Raw genomic sequence first — 9524 nt, 5'->3', positions numbered from 1 at the left:
TGACAGTATGTCCTAATTCTATCTGTTGCTCTGTAACCTTTTCAGGATATGATTTATATTTAGGGCTGAATTCCATCACATATTGTTCCCCAAATTAGCAACCATGACACTTTCCCTTATATAGCTACATCGTTAAAATGAAATGTGATGTCTCTCAAATCAATATGCATGTGCGCAGGCGAAACGTTAACGGAAGGTTGAAAACCAGAGATCAATTTTGATCGAAAAACAGTGATTTTGAATCTCTCAACGTGTTGCCAATTTAGAGATTTACTTTTTAAAATTTCAGGCATAAAACGCGAATGCTCATGAAAAAAAATGGATGCGGTGTATTCAGAGATTTTTGCCCTTCTTACTCATGCATCTGGCATATTTTGATTGCTTTGAATTAAGTAACTGATTAAACCACAAATTTAAAATGATTATCGCGAAAGTTTTAATAAATGCGATGGTCACTTTATTTCTTTCAGTTCTCTCAAGTCTCAATGACATAATCAAACTGAAATGGATAGTTGAGTTCTTGTTTAAGACCAAAACGCCTTCAAAGTGCATTGTTATTGCTCTTATTCTCATTTATGACATTTCTAGCGCTCTTTAACCTAAAATTGCCATGAAGGTAATTTTAGACCCCGAAATGTGTGAAATTAGCCAATTCGAACATACCAATTCAGGTTCGCTTTCAAAAAAAAATACGGTGACTGTTAATTAATTAATTAATTAATAACAACAAAACACGGGCTGGCTAGTTGTGCGTAATCTAACCAACACGAAAAAAAAAGTCAAGAAAAAGCCAACGTCGGCATTGGCTGGAATAAAGCGTATGAGACGCTATCTCATTTTTTAACGGCTGGTTCAAATTATCAATTATATCTTAGAAATCGATGTGTTTATGTATATTTCAGCCGTCTGTTAACCGATTTTTATCAAACAGACGTTCAGACATGATGCGGAAAAACAACGATGGTTTTTCTCTGATCACGTACAATGTAGTACGTGTCGAATTCCTGTATATTACAAAACAGAGCACAGTGAATACGCGCAGGATCTTCGTTGCGCGCAGTTGTCATTCATTTACACCCAAATAAACAAAAGAACCGCGGCAGCTATTTCTGCGGCGGCTATTTCTGCGGCGGCTATTTCTGCGGCGGTTTTGCTGTTGTTTACCGCATCGTATCTGAGTTCTGGGGAGAGGTGGAGAAGAAAAAACGTGAGCGTCTTCATTTTTATTATGCAAATGTGGAAGAACATCAAAGAAAAATGTTATTCGGGGCAGCCATAGTTATGAATATGGTATCATTATATAGACAGGATATTATTTATTCTTTAAAGTGAAATATAATTCAAGGGCACACAAGTTATAACCTTTAAATGGTAATCTACCAAAAATAGGTATACTTTGTTTTAATGCGCAATGTATACCACACAATAAACCGCATGGTTTACAGCCTAGGGAAATGAATACACACACGCAATCAGGAAGAATCTGAAATCCTGCTATATTCTGGAAAATGTTGTGATATTGTGAATTTATTTTCATTTAACTCAATTCTGTATGGTTTCTTCGTTCGGTAGAAAAAAAAGCCTTCCAGTGATCTTTTTAGCTCTTACATTCAACAATGTAAGAATACACGGAAATATGTCTTTAAATAATTTTATAATGCCTCGTGCTAGCGGTAAGATAAAAAATCATCGACAGAGAGGAAAGAGTTGATATAAAGAGAGGAGATATAAATATATTATTATTTTTCTACATAAACGCCTACGGCTTCCCGCAAATGCAGGCTTAAGTTGGATCTATTAACATTTAGAAGTGAAACCAAAATACTCAGCTTCTTAAAATCATTATATTGTAACATAGAAATAAATTGATAAAGAGTTCTATTAAGTAAACCCAGAGTTTTTTCATAAAAAGAGTATTGTTTTATATGTTTTATGGCTATTAGACATTATGTACGTACTGCACAGCTCGATATACGTTACCATTTTCAGAATTCACTGACATTTGCCAACGTTGTAACGCGTTATTCACTTAGCATATAAATTGCTAATTCTCATAAATGATACACAAAACTTCTACCGTTGTGACATAAAATAATCAATTTTAAAGAACTATATTTCCTAAGTACTGTATTGCTAAAAAAAAGTATTCTAACAGAACGCAATAAAATGTACAATGTTCGTTCAAAATTGAAAAAACAAATGATAGCTCTCGAAGGGATTTTAGAAAAGCAATATAAAATGGGAAAATGTATCTAATTTGCTTCTTCCGCGAAAAACACAGTATGCAGTCCCATATATGCATGTACATGCTGGTGTTTATCAGTGTATTTTTCTTAAAGCCATTTCTTGATTTTCTGCTGGCAGGGCTAAACGACCAATTTACTGCAGAATTAACAATCCAAATTACTTTAAGCCTATTTCTTTCAAACTGCAGTTTCTTTTACAGAATTCAAGATAACCTTTAAGAGAAAGAAGCCTTCTATGCAGTGCCATTAAATATTTATGTCAGCGATTGATGTAAAGCCTATGCGTATCCATGGCAACCACTGAGTGCCCTCGAGCTCTTTGAGATTTCTGGACGGTTAAAAAGACTTTATTATTGACATAAAAGTTGCAGTTCACACGCTTTCTACAGAACCAAAGAAAGGGGAAAAGTGATCGCACATGCAAGGAACGAGGAGCGATGTTTTTTTGCAAATATGCGAAAGTTACTGCAATGTGCGAAGACTATAATTTGAATACAATAAAGTGGCGAGAGTTTCAACCATGACCATGCATACTTCTTCTTACTTAAACATTTTTTCTACATCACCGAGATAATAAAAGTATAAAACGGTAACAGGTTTAAATTTGCGCTGCTGATGTTTGCTTGCATTAAATTTCCTAAACAGCCTCTTTTATGTTATCTATTAGTATTATCCATTAAAACGGTTATTGGATGCAATTCCTCATACGCACTTTATTGTGCACACGCTCCGCTTCCTGAAGAGTTTTTTTTTGCGGCCAAGCGCACACATCGGGCATACATGCCAATCCAACCACATAAACGTTCCATCCACCGGGAATCCATTTTAACACCCGGGTAAAGAGAGGAAAGTGTACAGAAATGTCTTACCAAATGACACTTGCGCCGTGCTGGGGCTCGAACCAACAACCTTCGCATTTTAGTCCGTTTTTTAAACCACTTGACTACGACGCCTCTATAATAATCACATTCTAATATCTGTTTTGTTACTTGTATGTTTACCTTAATGTTTTTTGTACATGTCCACTCCACACACAAAAAATTCATTCAAAATATGATTGGCGTTTCCTAGTGAAACTACTGATCAAAAGAAATCAAGGTAGAAGCTACATTATATTTTCATGCAAATCTACGACCTTGACCAACGCCCAGGATTAAGATGACGTCAGCATCTTCTTCTCTGACGTTACGATCCTATTGTTGAAAAAAGGACGCATATTAGCTTGATCCGGTCAAGAAAAAGATTTCTCTCAGACTGCACACATTTTTCATTCGAAGGACGCGCTTCACTCCTATTATGGTTGTTAGTAAATGTTGATTACTGGTCATGCTGTTGGTGGAATCAAATTTTGAAAGAGATTGTTCAGAAAACGCTCAAAGGTTGAGTATTATTGGAAAGATGACTGACTGAGTTTTCTGTGATTATATTTGCAACAAGAATTCAAAAATTCTTGCCGAAATCATAAATACTGATCTCCCCCCCCCCCCCCCCCCCACGAAATGTACTTTTAATATACGAACGAAAGAGGCATTGCAGTAAATGATGATCTCTTAATTTAGCTAGATATTTTCACCGTTTTTTCTACCCTGTTAAATAAGTCACCCACTTTCATTTATACTATGAAATAAATTAAACATGTTGTGTATGATCACGATCGTAATCCCGTGTGGGAGCTGGAGTCCTCGACCTGGTTTACCGTTGTATTTGAATACCTTTAAAAGTATTGTTGAGTTCTTGACATGTAATTACATTGTGAAAGAAGCTACCTGACCACAGAAGAAAAAAACGAGAATAAAGGACTACACCACACACGTGAGCCATATACTAGTAAACGTTTGATCCAATTTAGCTTTTTCCTGTCATAATATGGCGCCATTTGAAGAGCAATCAAATTAGGGGACACTTATTTTAATATATTCTTCTAAACTGACATAAAAAGCATGAAATAGCTCTAGAATTATTTTCCACCCTTCCCTCAATTACGCAATACACACAACCGCGCGCACCCACACACACGCACACCCCTACACACACAAACACACATATACTAAAAATAATTATGAAATCTATTAAGTCGCTATACATGAATCTCGGTTTGTACTCTCGACTCAATCCCTTTCTCCCTCATTTTACTGATATAACCTCCTTTTTCTAGAGCTTTTGCAATCATTCGTTTTCCTTTTTATCTTTCTTGCTTTTTGCCGTCTACTATTTCCCCTCCATTTTTCCTCTCTTTTATTTGTTCTCTCCCCCAAATCCATAATTTCTTTCCTACATATTTGTTTATTGATTGATTTTCTAAGTATACGTTGTTCAAGATATATTTGTAAAACAGCATCTGAAGAACTAACACTTCAACAAGCTCTCCTTCTAGTTAGTTCCTCTTTTCTCGTGCTATTACCATTATATTTGTCGCTTCATTGTATATTTTTTGTGTAATATACTTATTCATTGTATTATGTTTTGCATGAGAAATAAAATCATATGAATAATTTGAATCAAAACATACTAAGCCTGCATGCATCACCTGCTAGGCTCATTCACTAAACAGGTGATGTCACCAGTTGCATAGCCCCCACTCATGAACATTATACAAGCGATGAGCATGCTATTGTACTACGGCGTTGTCTAATGCTTTATGTAAACTATGTCGCCGGTCTGGCATGTAAGATTCATCACTTTAACGCTTGACATGGAGTGAATGGTTTACGATTGAATAGTGCAGGTGCTGTATTTCCTTCAACATTCAGCTTGGGTTTCCAAGTTTATACGACTGCTGCGAATGTTAATAACTGAAAAAAAAACCTTGCTTCACGGAATAATTATCAACTTGTTCTATATATATTTGGATAGGTTTATATATATTTATATAGGATTATTATATCCATGTACATGTTTAAGAAATTATCTATTTTCAACTCGACAAAGTAAGATGTCTTCTTCAGAAATAATATTAAAACTGAAAATGAAAATTATATAATACATTAAATGACAAAAGTAGTGGTAGTAGTAATATTAATATTAAAAGTGATAATGATTATAACAATAACAATAATAAGAATATGAAAAATAATAACAAAATAAGTATGAAATGAATTCTGAAGAAGTCCAATTAGGATAATACCGGGGGACGAAAACTAGAAACAGATATACTTTGTGTCATCCTTTGTATGCATCGTACTTCACACCACACTATAACTTTATTATACAACTACATTCAATGGCAACTATCCTCAATCCTCTCAAGTTGTTTCCCCCTGTCACATTGTCATACTTTAATTCTCCTTGCGCAGATTGAATTTGAACCGAATTACTGTCCTTGTGAATTGTTATCCAACCTTAATTTTATTTTAAAATCACAAGATATTCAGGGGTTCTTTTCCATCCATCTCGAAAAGATGGATGTATGAATATTTTCATGGTTAACAGTAACTCCTTCTGAAGTGAGGCATGCAACAGAATAAACCCAATTGGATTTTATCTTGTCAGTATTTTACCATAAAAGTATGGATTACAATCTGTCACGTAGCAACTAAAAGCTTTTTGTTAATAACCGCCATGTAGTGTCGATCATGGTGAAAATCCCACGCTTTCTGTCAAAAGTGACAAAATATATCTCCTTGCTTTCTCTCTCTCTCTCTCTCTCTCTCTCTCTCTCTCTCCCTCTCTCTCTCTCTCTATCTGTTTTTCTATCTTTCTTGCTAGCTATGACTCCCCCTCCTTTCCTCATTAGCGCTCGCTCTTCCATCTATTTCCTCCCTCTCACTATCTTTCTCCTATTTTTTTCTCAATATATACTTCGTTCATTGTATATCTGTTTTAATTTCATCCTCTTCTCGTTTTATGATTGTTTTTTTCAACATTCTTTGTTCTGGGCACATCAGAATAAAAAATAATAAACTTGCGAATCCTTTTTAACTTTTCCTTTCCACCTTTTTTCCTCCCAGACCTTCTCCTCTAAATGTTTCCTTACTCCACTATATCTAAATGAAATTTTTCTCTCGTATCGTTTGATAATGATAATGATAATAAAGTAATGTTTCCGAGCGCATAACTATGAACTATTAATGCGAATTTGCATAGTTTTTGAAGGATAGAAAGACAATTATTAAATCACATGAATAATTTCTTCAGTTTCTCTCTTTTTTTTTTTTTTTTATAAAGGCCGAGTTGTAGCATTCATCGATAATGTTCATGATATGAAAACATAGTGTTTAAGTTCCCCTCAAACCGCTTTGTTCCTCTCTCTCCCCTCTCTTCCTACACTGTCGCTCATATAGTTGGAACATTTTTTTTTACCCCAATTTATGGAATTATTTTGACAATGATTTATTCCTAATAGATCTAGATAATAGTCTTCTGTGTGCCCATGCCTTGAGCCATAATGCATGGCCGTACAGAGGATTTTTTTATGTTGGGGACCGGGGGGAAATTCAATTAATTATTGATAATTTATTGCATTTGTTTTGTTTTTGTTGTTGGTGGGAACTGCCTCCTTCAGTCATGGTTCAGTGGCAAAGCAATGGCCTCGTAACTGTGAGGCCCCAGGATCAAAACCGTGTCGATGTGTCATATCAGTGCCCTTTTGTGGGGCATCCTCATTACTGTCATTAATGACTTAAGGGCGTAGGTCTCCCTAGTTGATAAGAATAGTAGCATACACATGATTTAGCAGTCACGCAAAACAAACACTGGCAAATTATTATTCAATACAGTTTGAGAATGTATACTATTATCTAGATCTATTAGGAATAAATCATTGTCAAATAATTCCATAAATTGGGGTAAAAAAGAATATTCTAACTATATGAGCGACAGTGTATATATCGCGACATTTTTGACATGTTCTATTGAAATAATTGCCTTAAAACGTGATTTACTCTCCCTTTAGCTCTCCTCCTCTCTACCTATGTCTCCCTCTCTCTTTTTCTTTAGACATTTTAAGTCTTTAAAAGAAAATCTGTCACTTTCCACACTTCATCAACATCTCAATATTTTCCCTGTCCATCTCAGTTTAATTTTTTCCCTAGCACCTCCAACAACCTCGAAACCTGTCCTAGCTCAGTGTGAAAACGGGCTTTCCTTTACTCCAAAAACTGATCAATTAAATACAAATTTCAGCAAAGTTTGAAACTATGCAACAGGCGAGATCTATTCACAGGCTATCCTATTGATACAACACAGTTTGCTTTTCACACACTCAAGGATTTTCTAGTCTATTTATCATTTCGTATACACGCCAGACATGAGTATTGATTTATCATTAATACAGGTGGCTTTGCCAATTTGTCTCGGTTTCAGCGGGTACAAATCTAAAACCATTTTTTCTTATGTATGGATATTCAAGTCGATTATTCATTGGGTTTGTTGACGTTCATGTGTTTTGTTTTTGTATGTATCTTCTTTCTATTTCCCCTTTTATTTTCAATATTAAGTTTTTACTAAATAGATGTATGTGACAGATTTTATTCTTTAGCCAATACAATTATCTGTGTCAAAAACCTGGGCGAGTATTTACGTTTTGAATGCTGTAACCAAACAAACATCACAGATAGTCATCTAACCCGTAAAAACTTATTTTATTTATTGGTGCCGACAGTGTTGTTATTTATCACATTTTATAAGTACAATGTCCCTATGTGTTCAGTGATCAGTAAGAACATCGACATGGTAAACAGATTGGAAGGTTTCATGCTTTCATGACAAAGTGAGATCGTCACTTTCAGGAAGCTGTCGCTGTAGTCGGAACACATTTTTAAAGGAAGTGAATAGCTAGATTGGCATGATTAGGATTTCAGTCGACGGTGAAAAATTCTCACGACGGGTGGAGAGAAGGAAAAAGAGAGAGCGAGAGGGGGAGGGTAACAGAGAACTATTCCTTCACCGAAGACTCTCCGAGAGACGAAGGGGTATATTTCTTGATGGACCTATGGGTTCGCTGGGTGCAGACTTGTAAACACATTAATTGTATTTCCACCAAGTCTGGTGTCAGCGAATTATGGCCTTCTGCACATGGAAACTGACGAACCACTCCCTTTAACTATCACGCCTGACCTATTTCCAAAAAAGACGGTTCTTAAAAGTGGAGTGGTGAGGGAGAAGGAGGGGGGATTTTGTTGTTGTTTTTATTTCCGAAATCAGATAAAAATATTATACATATAAAAAATACAAAGTAAAATATTTATACATGTACATAGACAAAAATCGGTGGATAGCCCAATTCAGCAGTGTTTATAGAACACTACTGTTCTTCCTTGGGGTCCTTAAAGTGGGTAGGGGGAGTGGGTAGGGGTCTTGTGACAACCTTATTCAGAACTTCTGCCGCTAAAGCTGTTATAGTTGTTTGATTTTTGTAGAAATTGTCGTCTAATACCCTAAAGAAAAAAAACGACAAAACTGAGGACAACTTTTATTTTTTACTTGTTGAGATTTATTATCCTTTTCCGGACGCCCCCATACAAATATTAGATGGACGCCCCCGCATTTTTGCTAAACCAAACCCATTTTTTGTTGTTTTACTTCTCACGACATAATGCCATGGTTAAAAAACACCACGACTGATTTCAGCATGTTCACTGGATAATTATTTCAATTCAATTTGATAAGTTTGCTTGTATTCTCAAAGGAAGTGTTTTTTCACATCACTACATTTTTCTTTCCATTTGCCAATTGTATTTATTTTCGTTACAAATACGGAATTTGTAAAAAGGAATTTAAAAATTCAAGAATTCGAATTCTTTCAGCTGATTTTCTTATGCTTTTATTGTGTGTCTGGGTAGTCCTATTGTAATGAGAGTGTGAAATTTCTTTTTGCGCAACATAAGCAATTTTATTTCGCTTGTCTTGCCCTTCCCTTGCATCGGTAAGTGTTTTATTTAATTTCTATCTTTTTGATAGTCAATAGTGAGATCTTCTTTCAATCTATATAAAATTTGTTTTCAATTTGCTGGCATTCATTTGTCATATTCAAATCAGTCACAGTCATCCGCCATTGATCTTTTGTGTAACCTGTTTTGCTCCTCATCCGGTCTAACACTCTTTAATCTTATTTTTGCCATTTCGGTTATTAACAATTATACTTTCATGAAAATAATAATTATCCATGAAAATTTTTGTTGTCAAGTGTTATTGCAATGTGTTGATATGTTTAGACTTTTATTTATAAAAAACAACTTATTCTGTCATTTGTCTAAAACATAATGGTTGTTCTTACTCATTACACGCCAGTGTAAATATGAACATATACAATCATGCACACACTCTCTCTGCATCTCTCTC

Source organism: Strongylocentrotus purpuratus, unplaced genomic scaffold (genome assembly GCF_000002235.5).
Source record: "Strongylocentrotus purpuratus isolate Spur 01 unplaced genomic scaffold, Spur_5.0 spur5_scaffold_11, whole genome shotgun sequence".
Classification (NCBI taxonomy): Eukaryota; Metazoa; Echinodermata; class Echinoidea; order Camarodonta; family Strongylocentrotidae; genus Strongylocentrotus; species Strongylocentrotus purpuratus.
The sequence above is the reverse complement of the archived record's forward strand: the minus strand, read 5'-3'. Positions refer to the sequence as shown.